Here is an 8,803-nt window from a genome sequence, read left to right as displayed (position 1 = left end):
TTATTTAAAACTATTACATTTTTGTTCACCTGTTTCTTAACCTCATTTTCACTTTTTCATGCAGTATGACTCATTGGCAGAAAGCTCTCATACCATTCAAATAAAGCCACTTTCTGCATTTTTACAATATACTATAATAGCACAGTTGCTTCTCATCTCTACAACAACTCTTGGTACAAAAAGCTTGCGATTTCATTTCTCTTCTCTACATACCAAAAAGAACATTAGCAAAACCCTTTGAAGGAGATTCTTCTGCTAGATTCTGTGCTTTCTGCCCTTCATTTTCTATTGCTACATGCAGTGTAGACAAGATGGCTCAAGCTCTCATATCCATCTGACAAATAAGAGCACACTAAGGATTAAAATCAGATAGGAGAAAGAAGTGGGTTGACACTGCTTAAGCTGTAATTACATGCTGTTTTATGACCAAGACAGCACTGACTGTGAGAGTCTTTACAAGTGCATAATTGCTATTGTCTTCATTCCTTTAGCACAATGTCCTCCTGAGGCAAGCAGGTTGTCCTCAACAAATAATATTGAGGTTATTCTCATAATTAGGCAACCATGAATACAACTGCAATGAACATGACAATTCTGATACATCTCAATGATAATTTCAAGTGCGTGGAAAATATACTGAGAAGATTGCTGGGATCCATGGCAATTCTGTCATTTTTATGAGAACTCTGTATGAGGGGGTTACTTAGGTGTAGGTATTATGTTCAAATGTATCAGAATACATCCATTAAATGTGTGCAATTTTACTTCAAATATAACAACACAACATAGTTTTAACTAACTTTAGTTGATATCTGTGGAAAATTCCAACCTACTGCTATCAGACTTTATTTTGCAGGCTAATGCACAAACCTGTGTCACATCCAGATTCATTGTTAAATTCTGGACCATGTTTATTTTCATTCTTTTTGTTTTCTCAATTAAATCATACTTAGTAAGGTGTCATTTATGTGACCCTAACAATGTATTCTGTGTCACTAAAATCTAAACTAAAGCCCTCTTTCTATGGCTTTGTATTTTATTTCACATCAGTTTTAGTTTCACACACTGAAATTTGCTAAATGAATGATTATGTAGAATATCTTTTACCTATCTATACAACTGCAAACAATACCATTAACGTGATGTGTTTTCAAAAGGAAAAAAGACAAAATTAGGTATGTTTAATTTGTAGCATAAATTCAAAACAATCCAAAGAAAATTCCTGACAATTTATAACAGAAAAGCAATTACAAAGCTATGTGCCATGTGAGAAAATTCAGAACTGCCAGTGGAATTATGAAGTAATAGTACACATTTTGGTACAATGTGAATTCAGTCTGTACTTACCATGGAACTACAACAATCAAAAGGTTTATAACATTTGTGAAAGAATAAGGGGATACAGAGAAAGAGCCAAGAACATAAGCCCCAAATTATAGTCAACTTTCAATTAAAAGACTGATGGAAACTCAGCAAGGAAAAATGTGAAATGTTACCTATGATTGCATGTATATACAAATTAAATAAACACAGACTTCATGACTCCCACAAAAATAACTCAAAGTGACCCCTAAACTGTTTATTTCTGACCCTCCAGCCACTACTGATCTCACTTCCAGAGAGGCCCCATGCTCTACAGCTCTCTCTGTATGAAGGTGATCAGAAATGTGGTCTATGCTCAGCAGTCCCCCATGCCTCCTTGTGATCTCACACAAACCCAGTCCCACTGAGCTCACACACAAACCAGCATTGAAGAATAATTTAATGTCGATTTGCTGCCACATGGATTATGACACATGATGTGGAATCTGCCCTACCCACCTGAGTGGCACTGTCATGCACACCTGAGAAACTTCTGCATCTCAGAAACTCCTTATATCCTTGAATTTAATTTCCCTCAGTCTCACCACTGTGGCTGGTGGTAGTGGAAAGGTAAAATGATTTTAATAAAATATTGCTGAAGGATAATCACCTCTTTTCTACCAATTTCTAAACTATTTGTAAAATTTATCACACAAAAATGAATGTGCAATGCAATGTTCAGAACTTCTAGAAACCAGACCTTTTGTTTTGACATGTCTTCCCACTGCATACCAAAAGCAATGCTTGTGTGTGCACATTGGGCAGTATTATAAGCAACACAGCTTCCTATGGCTAGAACTGCAGAGCCTAATCCTCCCCAGGGAATCCACACTTAGGCAGGCTCAGAGGCCAAGACCTTTTGCCCAGGTCACCACATGTACCAACAAAACCACAGTCTGGCTCACAGACCATCTAAATCCAATCAGATAGCTTAGTCAACCTGCTCTTTCCAGTGGCTGCCAAAATCACCATTGCATGATTTGTGGTCTCCCTCATAGCAGTCTGATGCATCAAAGGAGATAATGGAAAGAACCTGCAAGCTACCTCCCACTGGTGCTTGCTCTTCCCATTTACTAGCTTGCCCAGAGGACAGTAGCAGCTGGAGGATTAGAGATTAAATGACCCAGACAGCACAGGCCTTCCCAGCTCTGCCTTCCACCCCACGGACAGACAGAGCCCCAGTCTGATAAATTTGTATTTTAGTAGAATCTTCCACTCTCCCAGGGTACCTGTTCATCTTCCAAGACACAGGGTCCTTTGTACATTCCACTACACAGTCAACATCCAGTGCAGCCACCCCTTTGCTTCACATCTGGGAAGTCCTGTAGCCAAACTTCAGTCAAACTCAAACACTAACAACAACTGAAGCAAAAGGTGGCTATGAATTTGAAATCAAGGAACAGTAAATGGGAGATGAATGAAAAAGAAATAAAAAAGGAAAGGACATGGATGCTTCTAGGTATGGTAGAAAGTTTATTATAGATAAAAGGGAGAGCATAGCTCCAGACACAGAGGACATCAGGGGGAGTCCAGAGTAGACTTGACCCTGAGCTATATAAGAGAAGAGTGAAAGGGAGAGTGGGAGAGCCAGACTAAGGCCACGAGGGTAAATGATAGATGAAAAGGTCTGGGTACTCAAAATGGTTGGATTACATAAGGAAGGGTAATTGGGAGAAGGGCAGCCTAATCCCTAAGCTATGCTAGCCATACCCTGTCACAGGTAGGGACTGATGCTGGGAGAACCTGACAGTCAGGCCCACTCTGATTTGTTAGACAGGCACCTAAGCCATTTGTCCCAGGGTTTGAGATTTAACAGTAGGGGCAAATGAGGGGGCTGAAATGATTTAAATATAATCTCAAAAATTATTTTAGAAAGTTGAAACAGGCTTTATGGTCCATTATTCTCCAGGGATTAGACAAGTATACTAGAGCACAGCAAGTATTATTCACATTTCTTCCCTCAAGCTGTGCACTTTCAACCAGGAAAAAAAAAATCACATGCCTGTCAGGCACAGCCACACCAGATTGTCAAGATCTTTTGTGTTGGTTAAACTAGTGTAACTACAGTAATTTGGTTTTTAGAAATAAGTTAAGATCCTTATTTAGATTCTGATTGTGCTGGTCTGTGAACCTACAAAAATGGCCATTTTGGACTTTTATTGTTAGGGTTACCCTAACCCTAACCCTAAAAGGAGCTTCAGAACTGCCTTCCAGGCATTGGACAGCAGAGGCAAGATTAGGTGTTTAAAGCAAGTCTTAACTATATAGCATGAAGCAAACCTAAGCTACAGAAGATATTATTCTCAGAAGAAACAAATAATCAAAGCACTTGAGAAAAAAGAATAAAACTCTTAATGACCCAGAGACATTGGAGAATAGAAACAAATAAGAGATTAGAGCAGTGATGAACTAAGAAAATGAAATTTGCCAGGCAGTGGTGGTGCACGCCTTTAATCCCAGCACTTGGGAGGCAGAGGCAGGTGGATTTCTGTGTTCAAGGCCAGCCTGGTCTACAGAGTGAGTTCCAGGACAGCCAGGGCTACACAGAGAAACCCTGTCTTGAAAAACCCAAAAATAAATAAATAAATAAATAAATAAATAAATGAAAATTAAAAGGTAATACCAAAAATTGACTTCTTAAAAAGATAACTCTAATTGAAAAAAATAGCTATACCGACTTAAAAAAAAAAAAAAGAAGAAGAAAAAGGACAGGCCTCTGCTCTCTCAGAGGTCCTGAGTTCAATTCCCAGCATCAACATGGTGGCTTACAACCATCTGTAATGGGATCTGATGCCCTCTTCTGGTGTATGTGAAGACAGCTACCATGTACTCATAAAATAAATGAATAAATAAATCTCAGGCCATTCCCTGGTGGATGAAATGGCATTAATAAGGTACTGTCTGGGAAAAAAGGACTGAAGCCCTGAGGGTCAGCAGAAAAAATGGAAAGAGGCAACCTCGGGAAGTAAGAGGTTGAGGGTACCCTCCAGAGACCATAGACCTGGGAGGTGAGAGACTCTCAGGACTCAAAGGGAAGGGACCTTAGATACAATGCCCTACATTGGGGAGAGGGAACTTTCAGCTTACCTCCAGCAGAAAGACAGGGCATCAAGTGAGGGACAGGGTTGCCATCCCACAGTCAAAACTCTGACCCATAATTGTTCCTGTTTGAAAGAACTGCAGGGATGGAAATGGAGATGAGCCAGAAGAAAAGAAGGTCCAGCAACAGGCCCAAAGTGGGTTCCAGCTCAAGGAGAGGCCCCAAGACCTGACACTATTACTGAGGCTATGGAGTGCTCACAAAAAGGGACCTATCATGACTGCCCTCCGAAAGACCCAGCAAGCACCTGAAAGAGTCAGATGCAGATATTTGCACCCAATCAATGGACAGAAGCTGCTGACCCCTGTGGTTGAATTAGGGGAAAGCTGGAAGAAGCTGAGGAGGAGGGCAACCATGTAGGAGGGCCAGCAGTCTCAATTAACCTGGACCCCCAAGATCTCTCAGACAATGGACCACCAACCAGGCAGCATACACCACATGATATAAGCCCCACAGCACACATACAGCAGAAGACTGCCAGGTCTGGGTTTAGTCAGAGAAGATGCACCTAACCCTCAAGAGATTGGAAGCCTCAGGGAGTTTAGAGGTCTGGTGGGGTGAGGGGTAGAGGATTGGGACAGCCTCATGGAGATGGGGGGGGGCAGGGAGGAGATATGGGATGTGGAACAGTCAGAGGACTGGGAGGGGAATAAAATCTGGAATTTAAAATAAATAAATAAATAAATAAATAAAAGATAAAAAAAAAAAGGTACTGTTTGACCTTGACCCCCTTGTTCTATGTTAGCTGCTGAGACCTGTAACCTGACACACAGCTACAGCCAAAGGCCTGTGTGTCAACCCTCTGAGGTGACTTAACTATGTCAACGAAGATTGTATATATCTCCACAGGACAGTTCCAACTGGAAATTCAACATTCATTGACTCAACACAACCTCCCCAAATTGTACACCCATTGACCTGGTCTGTTTTCAGTCATACTAATGCTGTGAAATTACACAATCACCACCCTACCTGAATCAGGTCCTTCTTCACAATGGTGACCCCTGAGCTGACTACCTTAAACTTTAGTCTGTGGTCTAGCTATTGCCTGCCCTGTCTCACCCTGCAGTGCACACAGTAAACTGTTCCTCTTCCTCTGCTCTGAAGGCAGAAGCCATGCTCCACATGCAAATCTTTTTCCTGCAATGGACAGTTAATTACATGACTCAAATGAGTAATTTAAAAAATCTGTCATGATATATCCCTTTAACTTACGGACTTAGGATGTTTAATCAAGAGGAAAGCAAGGTCATTGCCTTGGGAAGCAAGAGACTAGGATAAGGGGACCCCAAGTCAACATAGTTTGTCTCAGAAACTTTTTTTTTTTTTTTGGAAAGGCTAAACATGTAGCTGTTTTAGAATTAATATGCCTTCCCAGGGAGAAATCACTCCACATACAATTAAAAGATTAATTTTTAAAAATCTCTTTAATAATAGCTTGCATTCAATTCTGGTTTGTAGTAACATTTTTGAGAATTCTGGAATTTTGGTTTCTTTAAAAATCACAGAAATATTATAAGAATGTGCTTTCATTTTAATCCCAGGAGTAGGGATGTGAGGCAGCTTCTGACTGTCTGCAGCCGCTGACCATGAGTTGCCTCGTGCTCTAGCAGAAGCATGATTTTGTCAGCTACAGATTTTTATGATGGTGTGACATCTGGAATTTCAGGAACTTTTTGGAGGTCCTCATAAATGTGAGGACCCCAAGAGCCAGGGTGGAGGAGTTATTGGTGTTTTAGGAAGGTTGGTTATAGTTTGTTTGTAGCTGTGGTCAAAGAAGAAACAAAGGAAAGAAATTAGTTTCAAGGATCTTTCTTCTCTATCCTTGCTTCTCTCCTATCTGGTGGGGACTGTGGATAAAGGGTGGGGAAAGGAGAAACCACAAAATAGCAAAGACCAGCTGCACTGGTTAATGCTAAAACAGAAGCTAACCTAGAACAAATTTTTCATTCCACATATTCTGTCACCTTTAAGTCTCTTTTAGGTTCAGGTCCTGGGGTATGTTTTGAACAATTTAAATATGGATTGGAGACTACAAGTCTAGCCACGTAGACAGATAGGAGATTTACACAGCAAAGATATTCCCAGGATTATTTCTTAAGTACACCAGTTCCCTAAAACAGAATTTTATTCTTCAGCATAGTATCCTAAGTGGAAGGTCCCAGATGGTGAAAAACATAGAAAAATGAGAAGATAGAAAGTATAAGTGCTGGAGTGGGGAGGTCTTGTACAAGCTATGTCTTATGCTAAGTAAGCTTAAGAATACCACCTTGTACAGTCCTTGCATGGGGGAAATGGAAGGAAATGGGAGACATCAATCAAGTCAGAAGAAACACATGAAGAAACTATGAAGTCTAAGTTAATTGCTTCTGAGATAGAAAGCAGGCATCTAAAACTTAGAACACATTACAAGAGGTTGTAAAACAATTAACCTAAGGACATAAAAAGGGAACTAACGATTTATTGTAGGTACAAGGACAAAAGATAAAATATTGACTGGGTTTATCTATATAAAATTTCAATAATAACTTAGTTATGGTTTTTAACTCCCCATGAACCTGTAAAGCTAGTGACAGATAATGAATGTCTAGTCTTAATGGATACATATATAAACATTCTCTGTTGTAAACGTCTTATTCAGGTTATGATTTGAATTTATGTTTGAACTTTTGGTAAACCTTTGTAAAAAAGGATGCTTGGAAAAACCATGTGATCTAGTTCCCTAGAAAAGGTACAAAAAACTAGGAGTGACGACATTTCAAGGGCATTGTTACATCAGTGCAGGAGGAGAGAGCAAGACGGGAAGGACAGCAGAGTAGAATAACTTAGTAAGAATAACTTAGAAATTAAAAGGAAGCTTAGAAACTAGGAGAGAACTTTTTAGATTTTTTTTTTTTTGAGGACTTAGAAATAAAGATTAAAATCACTTTTCAAAGTGTCTCTTTTTCTTCCTGTGACTTTAACTAGCAGGTGGAGATAAGGATAAAGACTACTTTATTTAATCCCCCTGTTTTACTGTCAGAGACTGCAGTTTCTGGCCTCAGGGATACTCAGGCAGGTCAGCTACTACTACAAAGTAACTTGGACTTAAGACAGGTATTATTAAAAAGCAACCCTAAATATCTCCCAAGACCAAGTCTTGCCCCTGCTGACGCTCTTCCCCATCGGCTACCTTAGATCACCAGAGTTGGCCTCCGATACTAAGCATTAGTAAATCCATCACATCACCAATTCTACTCCTTTACACCACAGCTTAATATTGCATTGCTACCGAACACATGAGATGCCTTTTACAACCTCCACAAAATTAATTCCAAATGGATCATACACCTTAATGTTAAATGCCAAGGGCAGAACTTGTAGAAACTAGGGCTCTCCGAGTTTCTCCTCCTGCCAAGGATGTTTCTACACACAAGCCATTATTCCAAATGCTCTGAGCAGATACAGCTGCCATAGTGAAGTTACTCAGAGGCTACCCTTAGGTCCAGCGCGTGGCTAAGGACCTCACGGGGACCTCACTGGTGGCCGCAGGTTCCCACCCAGAGTCGGGAAAGACCCACCACACCAGCTCCCGCTGCTCCTACCGGTTGTTGGCAGTGACCCAGTGCTCACCATGTCGCAAGTTCGGCGCTTGCCTGAGAGCACCTCGCAGCACCCAGAAGCAGGGCTCAGAGCACATCACACCGAACCATTCAAGTCTGTACAGCAGCTAAGCGGAACCAGTCATGGGCGCCCGAAAGAACCCTCCTCCTCTTCTGACTGGCAGATCTGCTTAAGGCTCTGATTGGCCAGTGAGTCTTGAGTGACATGAACACACTAACCCTAAGGGATACAGCGTGGTGGTTCCCGGCCCAAACTTCCAGTCCAGAGCCAGACTTTTTCCAACTCTGCAGGGATTTACATTTCAGTAGATCTTGTGCCTATCTTCCAATAGTCTACTCTTCTATCTTCCACCCATTTCCGGGGAGGACCCAGCATTCCAGCTCCCACTTCTCAGACACGTGCTCCTCCCCTTTGTGGGCAGTGACCCAGCGCTCTCCAGGTCCCGACTTCAGAGATTGCCTGAGCTCCCCTCACACAGTTGGCATTTCCCTTTCTTCCTCCTGGAATCAAAGTAGATAGCATGCATAGCCCATTACTCAACTTGTAGTGTAGTTATTAGTCTGTCCTACAAGTGGAAGGGTGTCCAGAATATTAACAATTAAAGAAAGATTTTAAGGCTGGGCAGTGGTAGTGCACACCTTTAGTCCCAGCACTTGGGAAGCAGAGGCAGGATTTCTGAGTTCAAGGCCAGCTTGGTCTATAGAGTGAGTTCCAGGACACCCAGGGCTACACAGAGAA

The 8,803-nt window shown here is 41.3% G+C and overlaps 1 pseudogene across 1 annotated transcript in view; it reads right to left on the bottom strand.

The window, feature by feature from the left end:
* The window catches only part of LOC116099845, a 17,622-nt pseudogene extending 9,155 nt beyond the window's left edge, over positions 1 to 8,467 (bottom strand). The window contains exon 1 of the transcript XR_004122404.1: positions 8,075 to 8,467. The product of XR_004122404.1 is annotated as a zinc finger protein 431-like (transcript). The remainder of the gene's footprint in view (positions 1 to 8,074) is intronic.
* Between the last annotated feature and the right edge of the window lie 336 nt (positions 8,468 to 8,803).

This window comes from Mastomys coucha, unplaced genomic scaffold (genome assembly GCF_008632895.1).
Source record: "Mastomys coucha isolate ucsf_1 unplaced genomic scaffold, UCSF_Mcou_1 pScaffold20, whole genome shotgun sequence".
Classification (NCBI taxonomy): Eukaryota; Metazoa; Chordata; class Mammalia; order Rodentia; family Muridae; genus Mastomys; species Mastomys coucha.
The sequence above is the reverse complement of the archived record's forward strand: the minus strand, read 5'-3'. Positions and strand labels throughout refer to the sequence as shown.